We start from the raw sequence: 13,225 nt of genomic DNA, 5'->3' as shown, positions 1-13,225 counted from the left end.
ACCTCTTTCGTGCGCGTTGACAGGAGGGACCTTGAACACCGTAAATGAATCGGAAATAACCATTTATTTTGAGAAAAATATCAGTTATCGTTTCGATATTTATCACTCAGTCGTCGCGTGCATTCCTAAATAAGTATACTAGTAGGTGCAGTATGTGGTAATTAGTTTTATAAAATCGGTCAATATTAGTTTTAGATTCTTGTATAATATCAATTTCATGCCTCTTTTGTAATGTTGTACGCAAATTTGCTATGCACTAGAGCGATATCAGTGAAAATGTGATAAACAGTTAATGAACAACTGGACAAGGTATTTTTGTGCGTATTAAGTACGCATTGTTAAAAAAATTAATGTGAAAATTCCAATACGATTTACTGCCCATGTATCTAAAGTGAAAGAGAGTTTAAAAGATAATATATTTTTCTCCCGCCTAATGACAGTGAATTTTTTTTCTACATTAATTCTTCTTCAAAATTTCAGAGTATATATTATGGTGTACGTTTCAGGGAATATAATAGTGTGTAATAATAATAATATAGTTTGTGACGAATAATTCATTGCAAATTAGCTTTGACATTCAAAAGTTAGCCCCCATTGGGTGGCTGCTTTTCGGTAAACGTCAGCACTTCGGAATCGACGGCATTTGACTATTTCTTCAGAGTTGTCAAATAAAGTTGCGCAGGAATATCCCAAATGTTTCAATCCAGCATGTTCAGTTTTTTATCGGTCAACACGAATCGTGCCCCTTCTTCATACGGTCACGAGCTGTCATTTTTTTTAAATGATGTGTTACACTTTTCATTTCTATACGGATTACTTCACTGTACGTATTGGTTTTCTCCGTTTGAAAAATTAACCGATAGTGAACGCTTTATGCGTAAAACGCATTCTATTCTGTCGATGATGCATTTTTTTGCACTCGAGAGGACATGTTTGTTTCTGAAGCACAGAGAAATCCATTGATTAGAAAAAATGTGCCGTTGTGGTGAGCCGGAACGAACGACGAGATCGCAAGTCTGGTTCGGTTACACATTCCGATGTCGCGCGAAAACTTGTTGGATCAAGATGCTTCGCTTGTCGGGGTTTTAACTGCGTCGCACCGGTGCGCGATACATCAATCTCGCGACCCGTGAAGGGATTAACCGCGTCACACCTTCATGATGCGTTAATGCGCCCGCACGAAAACACTCGTCGCAGCATTGATGCCCGCGCCCGTTTTCTTTTTTATTTTCGTTGGGCACATTGTTTGCCTTTTCGTTTTGTGTACCGGAAGCCTATTGTCACATCGGATACCAATGTGCGTATGTTCAGGTCTGCTGACGGTGTCCCTATCCTCTTCGGATGGTCATAATATTACCCTCTACCGGACCAAATAATGTGAAAACAGGCCTCGTTCCTGGGCAGCTAACTAGCTATATTAAAGTGGTTTATCCAGGCGCTGAAGTTCGGAATACCTGGTTATTCTAAGCAAGTATCGTTAAGGATGTTCTAGAAACCGAGAATTCTGTCGGAATACCTCGAAAGCAGAGATGTGATAAATTGATGTAGCCTAGTCGCTAGGAGTCGCATAAAATATCTCGAAATATCATCTTGCAATATAATGACAAAATAGAATTATTCATAGAAGACGGAAACAATTTAACATTTGTTTTATCGGTCTTAGGCTTGGTTGTCCAGTGCGTAGAGCGCCGGGCTACGTACCGGAGGGCCAGCGTTAGATTCCCCGTTACGCCTTTGGGTACCTTCAGGTTCACCCATGCCGAGTGAATATTTCGGCTGTCGGATCTTCCTGGAAAGCTATAGGCAGCACGTGAACCGACCCACCCACCTATCTTGATTTGTGAATTTCACACTCCGTTTAATAAGGTCTTAGTATTTTGCGAGCTTCATCCTCACATATCTAACAACCTTTCGGGTTTATTACCGTGGTCACCCATGCCGAGGCGTGTTGTGTCCGCGAGGGAGGAGTAAGGGAAGGATAGAGTTTTTTTTCAATTAGATGAATATCAGTATAGCTTCGGAGAAATCCGATGAAGAATTGTCGAGGTGGTAGTAGTAGTATTATGTAATTAGCATACAATGAGAAATAATCGGACGGCGCTAGTAAGTTGCTTGCGATATGATGATTCATGCGCAACTTCAAAACGTTTTGATTGAAGCGCAAAAATCCGATGTGGTCACAGCGTTATATTAAGCCAAGGTTGATTCTAAAATGTGAGTTGTTCAATTCGATCCAAAGGTTTTAGGACGAAAATGGAAACGTCATTTTGATAGCATGACAAAGAATTGTTTGTTGAGACATGAAGCCACGCTGTAAATATTGTGTGACAGGGTTCGCAGCTGGACGCCTTTCATACATAACGACACAATGGTCGCGCTCTTGAAAGGGACTCCAGAGTTGGGTACCAGAGGGGGGTTTTCGTCCCCTTGAAGGAAAGCAAGACCGAGGATTTTGTAAATCTGTTCTCGAGTCGGGAATGATCAAGATGGGGAGCCTGGGACAAGGCGGCGGAAAGCATTCCGTTTGCTCCAGTATTACGGTGCGCGCATTTCCCTCGTTTCCCCTTGATCCTTTTACGTCTGCTTCCCCCTCATTCGTTCAAGGATGCAACAGAATCTCGCTGCGCAGTCGTCCTTTTTTATTTTCATGCCCCTGCTCCATCGCGTCGTTCCTTTACTCCCTCCCCCCACCCCCCTCGCTCCTTCGATAGGCGGGTGGGACGAGGAGGGCGTCGGGGCGGGGGCGTCTCTCGTCGGCTGCCGTCCGACGTGCCGTAACTCGTGCCGGGGCGTTCGCGGTGTGCAGCGCCGTGACGACGCGGGGAATGCGGCGCGTCACCGCGACGCGTCACGCGAAGTTTGGTGTTGGGCGATTGTTCGCCTTCCAGAGTTCAAGAGGGAAGTAAGATATTTTCTTGGAGATGCGTCTGGCTCGCCTTGCGATGCACCTCGATCGTCGTGGATACGAAACCAAACCACTGTTATTATTTGGTAGTCAACCATTTGAGGTAGGTCTGATGGACACAAAGATAGCCGCCGCTTCTCAATCCCGCATAACAAGATTCAATTTGACTCATTGGGTCCTACAATAAACCCTTATTCAATTCCGCATACTTTCCACCTTCCGTCATTCTTTCTCTCCTCCCCTCCACCTCGCCTGACCCACGTTCTCCCCCCTATCACAGTCTTGAACATTCCGTCGCCCATCAAAATACTCTGAATCAACTTTTCTTGCCTCCTTTGGACTTATCCCAAAAAACCCGCTCTCCATCTCACCACGTCTGATACTTCCCCGTTTGTTTTCCTTTCCGCCCATTTTATTTTTTCCATCCTCCGCACCCACATCTCGAAAGCCTCCGTACAATCTACGTCTATCATCTTGCATCAACAGCGACCCAGTTTCCTCGCGCAACAAAACCACACGCCGTATCAAAGTTCAAACGATTGTAATCAATTAAAACCTTGGTTTTGGTGGGTGAGGAATTTCTGTAAAGATATCGTGAAATCACTCTGCTTTGGTCAAGCTGAAGGTGGGCCGATTCACCCGGATTTTGAACCCAAGATTCCTGTCAATGGTCGAATGCTGGACCCACTGGGCTGACATGCTACCCAGGAAATAGAAAACATCTTAGAGGGGTTCCGCGTAGATGTTTCGGTGTGTTCCTTGTCATTGTGCCATGGGTGGAGTTGGCGGGGCATTATTTTATTTGCCCAATTAACCTCCCTCGATTTCTATTTTTGACTTGATAGAGTTTATCTTGTCTATGTTTGGGATGGAAAGGACAAATGGAGCTTCTTACGTCATGTATTTAGACTTTATAATAAACAATATTTCCTTAACCCGTACGTTTAACGGATTAAGGAAATATTATTTAACATAATCAGTCTAATTATTGGGATGTTGCTGCATACTTTTCATCGTGTGAATTACGAATAAATTCGTGGAAATACAATGTTTACATCGTCAACTACAATGCATCTTACCTTGAAAGCTTTAACAAGGGCGTTTAGTTATGGTACGTAATGTTTTATTTTGAGTTAATAGTTATTGTCGCTCGGAAAATTTTCAACTGCCGTGATCCCGAAATGTGTGTGGAGAAAATTGATTCATTAACTCTAACTGTGTGGCAGTGTCTCTCCATGTTGCCCGTAGCTTCTTTTCCTTCTGGTCTCACCAATGAATATGAGAGCAAAATTAGTTAATCTGTCGCAGCGTTAATTCCATACGATTCGTTTTTTTTATCTCGTGGTTTAAGTCGTGCGTGTAAATCTCCCCGATTCCCTTGTGCCCAACCGTGGATTTCGGATAATGACGCGACGCTTTTCTTTCGCTCCTGAAGATATCCAACGGATCAAGGAGCTTTTCTCATTATCTTGTTCAATGCAGCTCGGCTTCAATTTACATGAAATCGCCGCCACCGTCCGCCATCCCGTATTGATAGCAGATGCCTGTTGTCGGTGACAGGAGTTAAGTGAATTCGAAATGGAAGAAAGGACAAAATATTTAAATTTACTCTTTTGACGTCGCAATGGTTGCTATATTTTGCAGTCGGTGACCATCATATGTTCACAAAACAGCCTTATTTTGACGCATTGAGTGATGCGATCCCTTTACATGGGGAATATATAGTCACAACATCCATCAACCAATAGATTCACGTCAAATAGGTCAAAGAACGTGACATTTTATGCTTCCTAAACGCTTTTCAATTGATAATTTTTGGCCGATGCCAGGGTCTCCGCTGAATTTCCATTTACGTGAATCTACACCCATTACCATAACGTTTGGTATTTTCCATCCATTTCCAAGATTTGAATGTCAACGTATTCTAGTGAGTGCAAGATGGCAGTTGCCTTTGGAATGGCAGGTGAACGCTTTGCTGTTGAGCTGAGTCATAGGCGCGAAATGAAACTCGCAATCTGTTTCGAGAAAACAATTCCTTTTTTGTTTTAAAAAGCCCAGTGTGAACTAAATGTGAAAAAGTCTTGGATCGAGTTGTTCATTGCTGTTGAATGTGGATCTACTTTCGAAAGAGCAGGGTCTCTCGCGCTCTCTCAGCCCAGTCGCTTCCCACAAAATTTGTCGCAGCTGCATCATTTACGTGCCCGTTCTTAGGGAGGATGGAGACCCTAAATAAGGAAATGGTGGCAAGGTTTTGAAGATAGCCCATTGAATAAAACGTTTCAGAGTTTGACTTTATAGTCGAAGTTATTCCTCTCTTCCAAAAAGGATCCAACCTCGCAACGGCAAATAAATACAGTTTGTCTTGTTTACAAATACAACGGATAAGACTCGAGACGAAGTAGAGATATATTTAGATACGCACGATGTTTAGACACACACACACATATATATATATATATATATATATATATATATATATATATATATATATATATATATATATATATATATATATATATATATATATATATATATATATATATATATAATGATACGTATATTTGAGAGGGAGGCGTGGTAGTCCAGTGGATAGAACGTCGAGCTACTGCGCGGAGAGTATGGGTTCGGCTCACACCATCCTATAGCCTATCCCCCTATCCAGACCGTTTTTTCCGGGTAGCAGATCATCTTGGGAATCGACAGGCGGCAGAGAAGGAAACGAAATGACCCTCCTTAGTACCCTATAATGTGTGAATGCCGAACGTCGTATAGGGATTAATATGAGCTGAGTTCTACCATAGTTGTGGTTTATATTAAATAATGCTATGATTCTTAGACTTATTTACGTTGAAAGCCCGGTGTTTTTTTGTTTTTACAAATATCGAAAATGCTCGTTGCCCTAAATTTTTCACCATCACGCGTTGTATTTTATTTCATGTCAGTAAGTGTGTATTTTGGACCACCTCCACGCACAAAAGTGGGGCATTCAATTCTGTGAGGAAAGTGGACGAGCGGAGATAGGAGGCGGTGTAGGAGTGGAAATAAATGGATGGGAGAAAATAAACTCAAAAAGAACGTGGCAGAGGAAGGTGTGTTAAATAGGCCTGGAGAATATTCGAGGGAGAATGGGATGGAGGAAATATTGGCTGTTGACGGTTGTGGTAGAAGGGAGAATGGAAGTAGTAAGGTAAATCGGGGAAGATAGTGGGAAACATTTAGTACTGCTATAATGGAATTAGATTGAGAAAATAGTGAGGGGAAAATATGTATTAATTTCTTGTGAGTCCAAAAAGGTACGCAATTTTTTTCAAGTACCGTCACCCCCTGCCACACGCCTTGGTGGTGGCTTGCAAGGGTCTAAGAAATGACAAAATACAGCGTGAGACTTTTTACTGTTGTAGGAGTACAATAAGATGAAACGAAACTCGCATCTTTGTTGAGCGGATGCGTGGACGCCGACGGTGTGCACGTGTTGAAAACATCTCGCGCGATGAAAGTGGTAGATGCCAAGCAGCGAGAATTTCGTTGTGCCGTTTCGAAATTGAAGGCGATTGAAACTGGGGCGAGTTTTCGGATAATACCCCGCAGATGCAATCGGACAAGGTTGCCCGTGAAGTCGGCCGGGAGGTGGCGCGATCCTAAGGCGCCCCTGGGCCACACCCTTCCCTCCCCAGCTCGCCTTCCGAACACCTTTCGCCCTCCACACACCTTGCCTCTCGCAAACCAGCCGCGTGCGGCAAGACGCGGAAGTGAAGCCCCCTCCCCCCTGCCGCATACACCCCCCGTTGGTCTTCTGGGGCTCTGTAAGAACCGAAAAGGTGGGCGCCCGAAGAAGGCTGTTCTTCTTGTTCGGCGCTGGGAAGAGGGGGGGGTGGACGGAAGTCGTTGGGGGAGAGTCCCGGCGTGGAAGAGGAGTGTGGGGGAGGGCTGCGGGGAAGACGTGCCTTAGGGCGGCGGGAAGGGTTGGGAGGGCCCGTCGGCTGATAATCGGCGGAAGCAGGTGATCTACTTAAAACGCACGTGCCCACCGACGAGAGAGAGAGAAAAAAAGGTGGCAACTTTTAAGTCCCTTTTCCTTACCAAAATCGAATTGGTGACGGTTTATTCCCCTGCCGGTGTCTCTCGTTGATGCCGAGATGAGCATGATCTCAAATGGGGGAAATTTATCAATCTAAAGATGAATATTAGGCACGAAAAAAGGACGTGAAACAACATTAAATTGTTAAGTGCAACTTCAGGGTGGTCAGAGTTGATGTAATTGATATTTCTCTCTCTCGAATAAGCAACAATCGGCATTATTCGTTACGTCATGGCAACGAGGGTGCGGCGCGACGAGTTATTTAGAGTTGCCTCCTATGGTGCGCTTTTACGGGGTTGAAGTATCGTAGAGGCCTGTAGAGTAAAAAAGAAATTTGTCCTATATGTCTTCAGTGTGTAAACATCATTCCCTATGGCTTCTCACATTCCGTAGGAAATGGTTGGAGGTAAACTCTTAACCTTGTATGTCAAACCAACCTTATGCAGGCAACCTACCTGTATATGATTGCTGAAATTTTATTTTGGTTGGTTCTTTATTGCACCTAAATTGTGCGGGTAACGGTGACAATAAGTGCACCCACCTAATAAGCCGCCGGAGTATACAGGAACAAAAACCAGCCAAGTTCATTTCTAACTAAGGTGCTTTAGAATCGGTGGAGGCTTCACCTGTAGGAATTCTATTTACCCTTCGACGCGCCATTGGTTCGGCGACGTCAATGGCGAGTGATGTGACGAAATTTGTTTACGAGAGGGTTATATTTAGCGCGAGGTGGATTGGCAGTGTCGTCAGTTGATCGCGTATTATCTTGTGGAAAGAAATCCTATGCGTAAGTCGAACCGTAACGCGGTGTTGTGTTTTGAAGTGAGCACCAAGTCAAGTAGAAAGAATTTTGTCGGCGTTTCCATGAAAAGGAAGTTTGCGCAGTCTGCATATTTAGCGAACTTAGCTACCGTTACCTGGGGAGTCTTGATGTAGGCGTCGTGATAGGAATCATGCTTTCCGCTGTGGATGCCTTTGGATTTTAGGTTGGCGTGTGTGACTTTCCTAATTTTTTGAGCGAGTCCACAAAAAAATAAAGAGAGCCCATTAATGTCATTAGCGTTCGATTTGATCTTTAAAATGCGTGAAACGACCCGAGGGCGATTTATTTTAATTTTGACTTGAAATGGGCGGGAGTGGGATCCACACAAGCGGTAAAACAAAAACGAATTGTTAAGTGCTAATTCGTAACGTAGGTAAGACCAGTTATCAAACTTATTACTCGATGAATAATGAGATTAGTAATGGAACTTCTGTATAAGGAACGTAGTAATCATTGGCTAGACCAAGAATTAATTCCTTTTTTGGTAATTGTCTTCTTTCAGTTTCAGAATATAATCATACAGTCAGAATATGAAATTGATCAATGTGGTCCACCTTTCGTCGACGTATGTTTTTTTTAAGTTGCTCCTCGTAAATTCTGCTGCGCAAACCATCTCATTTCGTTAAATAAAGTTAAATTGAGATTCGGATGCGTAGTTTGAGCGCGAGAGCAGATGTTCCTTCGGGCATTCCGCCACCGTTCTTCCTATAACGTGGCATAGGGAAATGCGTTCAGGCCATCCGGACTGAAAGAATGAAAGGAGCGGCCATTGAAAGCAAAGGAACGAACGTGTGGAAATGAATTCCATCATAGGTAATGCTTGGCGCTGCTTGGAGGAACCAAGGATCGTGCAATACGCTGAACTAGTCCGCGTGACGTCTTATTTATTTAATGGTTGCCCAACTTACACCTTAATTTCGACATCGATTCCCCAACTTGGCCGGCCTTGTGCTGCCCTCTGAGGTCGTCGATAAAAACCATGGCGTATTGAAGGAGCGGTGAGTTTCCATATATTTTTCCGGAAGAAGAAGAAAAATGTGTCCTGTTAATGCCGCCCACCAAAATGGCCATTTAAAAATGTCCTTACGTTGTTTTCCGAGGGGCAATTAAGACTTGAGAGCGAGTAAAATTTTACGATTCTCCTTCGTGCGGTTTTTTTTTAGATAGTCATGCCTGAGAAAGAAAAGCAAGGAAGATGGCGAAGTTAGTTCTACTACTTTCCCGGTACTCGGACACATGTCGCGCCCCCATTATTTCAAATTATTCTCAAAGAAATTTTTATCAAAGTGGCTGAAATGCATCAAATTTTAAGGAACCTCACTGCTGTAATTCTAAAGAATGCAAGTCATGCGCATGAAAAGGACATTGTATGAATTCGAATGGCATTGGACGATGACCAGAGAATTATTGCATAAATGTCGTGACGACGAGCTCTCCACTCGTTCCATATTATTTGGAGTGAAAGTAATCACCAGCGTTACCAAGGAACATGGTTGTATTTGTAAGTGACTTTATATCGCTGAATACAAAAATTTCTATTTACTCGGCTACCCAGTTTATCGCGGGTAAAAACTACATAAAATGATTGAATGTTAAGTTAATATCAGCTAAATTTTGGTTTGCGATTAAGAGAACTTGATTGACGGTCAGATAACATAATAATTGCGCCTGTCATTGAAATGTTTCGGGTATTAAAATATGATACTCTTTAGTAATTCTCTCGACTTCGGGTTACCTAAATCCTCGCATTTAGGCTATCTCCATGGTTAGTAAGAAGAAGAAAGTAATTCACTTTTATGTCAATTTGAGGACAGCGGATTTTATTCTCCCCACTTTGGTTTTTTTAAGCACGTTTGCTGTGGTTATTTGTTTTATATTGGAAGGTTTCGGTCAAATCGAGAATCGCATGGATATCTCAAAGATAAGCTGTAATTGCATATTAGCGTCGACAAGAAGCCTGGAAGGCTTTTGCGGCATCGTGTTTCGGACGGTGTTTTGGGAATGATTTTATTGTGAGGGCGATGATTGTTAATCGGTGGTAATACTTGGAGGAAGCTTAAGAAAGGAAATTGATAGATTTAATTGCTCAAGGCGTCATGTCCATTCATTCGGCGGTCCTTCCATCGGGTCTTTAAGAGCCCCTGCGTGGGAGTAATCTAAAGAGATCGACTCTTAATTTTCGTATTATGCTCGGGTGATCACATCTGCCGCCGTGTGTTCAAACGATTATATCCGCGTCGGGATAGTATGCACGCGAGTGTTTTTTAGGCATCGTACCAACCAGAGTTTCCGACTCGCTCGCGAAAGCACGTCAATATTGTGTGGTCTCTCATATATTTCCTTCCATTTGTTAACTGCACGTCTCGATGCATGCGTTCTTTATTTTTGCATTCGCATTTCGTTGACCCAGTGTAAACTGTCCTTTTCCTGCAGCATTTCGTTTCACTCGAGCACCCCGAATGTCCTGCCCAACCTCGGAAGCCTTCAAACCTGTCTCAGTTTGACCCTGCTATCCCATCATGCATCGCTCCCCCACCCAGCAAACCCTCACCCAGCAAACCCTCACCCCCTTGCTCCCCCCCGCTCTCCTATCCGCTATACCCTCGCTCGGAGTCTTCGATCCTTCCGGTCCGATCCCCTTGCGTCAACCTCTCCTACCCTTTTTACCCCCTCCCCTCTTTCCCATTTACCACCCTGGTATCACCCTATCGCCACCCTATCTTCCAAGTCTTCTCTGACCCTCCCCGAGTCCTAGCATCTCGTCCCATATCTAAAATACCGTGGTTTAAGCAAGAGAAGAAACGGAACGGTGTAGCAAGGCGAATGTTGTGAGGCCATTACGAATGCGCAGTCGGCCATGTTGGGTTGGTGGGATGTGTGGTATGTGCGTATAATACAGGGCCGATGGAAAGGAAAAAGGGGTTTTGCCAAGAGGATTTAAGTTCACTGCTAATAATAATTATTTGAAATAGATAGTCGTTCTGTGTAGGTTCTCCTCACGTTCGCATAATGATCAAACCGACGCGATTGTTTTTTGCTTAATAAGTGATTCACTTCGGTCTCACTCTCATTTCATGTAAACGGTGCACTGGCGGTCGCCTCTCGGGCATGTGGCAGAGGGCAAGCTAACACCAGACACGCAGCATAAAAATTAAATGTTAGTTACATATAGCTATATAAAATAATTCCGATGATGGATATAATTTTTGCAAGTTTATTTGCGTGCATTGCTGCGTCTTACGTTAAAAAAATTTCTTTACGCAAGCGAGACGAACTATTAGTCAGGCATACAATACACTAAAACAAAAAAAATAATAGCCACGAATTGGCTGGAAAGGTTAAAAATATTTATATGTATATAACTCCGGCGGTTTCAGTTATTCTAATCCCTCGTCGCTCGGGTAAAAACGGCGTCAAAACTCGACTATAGCATCAATATATTATCTTCAAGTGAACTATTTTATCAGAAAGAGTATTCCCTGCACTCCGTGCTCTCATTTTCAGCTGTCCCTCAAGTTGAAGGTGGCGAAAACAGGTTTTTAAGTGACATTGACAGATATTATGGCTTGTTCTTCGTTTTATTCGCTTTCGAAATCCAAGAGGGGTGGAAGGGGAGGGAATTTTGGCGTCTACAAGCTTCCCTAGAGCTCTCCTACCTGATAGAAGGAAGGGTTTGATGTCGACGCGAACCCCTTGATGTCACTGGGAACAAACGGCGCGCGGACTTTGAATACATGCATGCATGTACAATGCGGCCGTCTCTTACATTACCGCGTTCAGATCCATCCTCTTCTCGTAAGACCTTTGCCCTGCTATCTCTCACGCTCGCCAGGGTAGTGTCCCTTGCCCCGTGCCCTTCCACCCCCCCCACTTCTCCCCCTTCACCTGCGTCCCCCTCCTTAATTTCGACCCTCTGGGTCTCCCCCCCCCATTAAACTCCGCTGTCCAATCCAAGACCCTCTAATCTTCCGAGTACCTCCCTCAACTTCCCGTCTACTCGTGATCTAACCACTTTTTTCCGGCTGCGAAAGGGGTAGCAAGATCGGTACACGTCGGTTCATTTGTAATTATATGTTGAGTCTATTCATTGGAGATTTATATTTCACGATTGAAAAGAAAAATGAAGAAAAGAATAAATGGATTGCGGCAAGGGAGAAAATAATCAGGTGGATTAACCTCATCTTGAGACGTAATGAATGTTAAGAATTTGGTTGGAGGTAACTTGCCACGAGGCAAATGAAAGAGCGAGGTTAATAATCCTTACATCAAACAGAAACTCTCAGAGTGGACTAGGAGCTAGTAAGAGAAAGGAGAGAGTGGGAGCCCCTAGTTAATCAATCTCCCGATTGAAACTACTCTTACCGACGATGGTCTACTCATTCAACCATCTACGGCTCTGGGTTTTTCCATTTAGGTTTTGAAATAGTTTATAAATGATTGGGTTCATAATTTGGCCGGCTGCTTTGTCTCGAATATGAATCAACGATCAATCATATAATCACGTTCGCCTCTCTTTCCAGGGAACTTATTCTTCATAGTTAATGAGCGATTATTTTTCGTTCGTATGTATTTAGATGCGTAATTCTCAGGGTTGCTCTGCGAAATGAGCTTATTTCGTCGTCCCAGGCTCAACTTTTGAGAAGGCAATTAGTTGTGAATTGAGTCACGCGCTTTTTCATCCCTTACAAGAGTTGTTTAACATGACTCGCGCAGTTACCCATCTCCCCAAGACTTGTCAACCCCCTCACTCCCCCAACCCTTCTTGATAACGCTGGATACATTTGTAGATCTCTGTATGGTGCCACACCCGGTTCACAAATGAGGAAAGCTTGGTAAAGTCTGAATTTAAGGTGATTTATTCTACCCAGGTGGGTCGTGGTAGTCCATGGGTAGAGCGTTGGACTACTGACCGGAGGGCCCGGGTTCGATTCCCGGACAAGCCTTTCTGGGCAACTGCAGCTCCATCCAAGCGATGTGATATTTTGGGTACCAGATTTTCCTGGAAAACCATAGCCGGCACAGGGAAAGGCACTGCCCCCCTACTTCGATATGTGAATTTCACACACCGTCGGGCTTAGTACTGGGTGAACTCTATCATCACCTACCAAACCGACCTTCGGTTTGATTTCTATGTTTATGGTTTATTCTACACAGGGAATAAACACGAAGTTCTCACCGCGTCTCCCACTCCCTCTTATTTTCACCTCTTCTCTATATTTTTGTTCGAATTTAAGGTTACGCAAAAGTTTATAGAGTACAACTTTAGGGAGATTAGAAGTGGGGTTAAGCCAAAAATGGAAGGGGAAAAAGGGTGTACTAGCCTGCATCTAAATCTCACCCTGCCAAGCCACGGCTAGGAATGGAAAATGTTAACGATTATAATTATGGAAATTAATTTTGCAACACGTAATACTATATG

At 43.6% G+C, this 13,225-nt stretch overlaps 1 protein-coding gene across 1 annotated transcript in view; it reads left to right on the top strand.

The window, feature by feature from the left end:
* LOC139698579 (AF4/FMR2 family member lilli-like) overlaps positions 1-13,225 on the top strand; it is a 106,635-nt gene that overhangs the window by 69,592 nt on the left and 23,818 nt on the right. The window lies entirely within an intron of this gene.

Source organism: Hetaerina americana, unplaced genomic scaffold (genome assembly GCF_022747635.1).
Source record: "Hetaerina americana unplaced genomic scaffold, ioHetAmer1.1.p SCAF_89, whole genome shotgun sequence".
Lineage (NCBI taxonomy): Eukaryota > Metazoa > Arthropoda > Insecta > Odonata > Calopterygidae > Hetaerina > Hetaerina americana.
The sequence above is the reverse complement of the archived record's forward strand: the minus strand, read 5'-3'. Positions and strand labels throughout refer to the sequence as shown.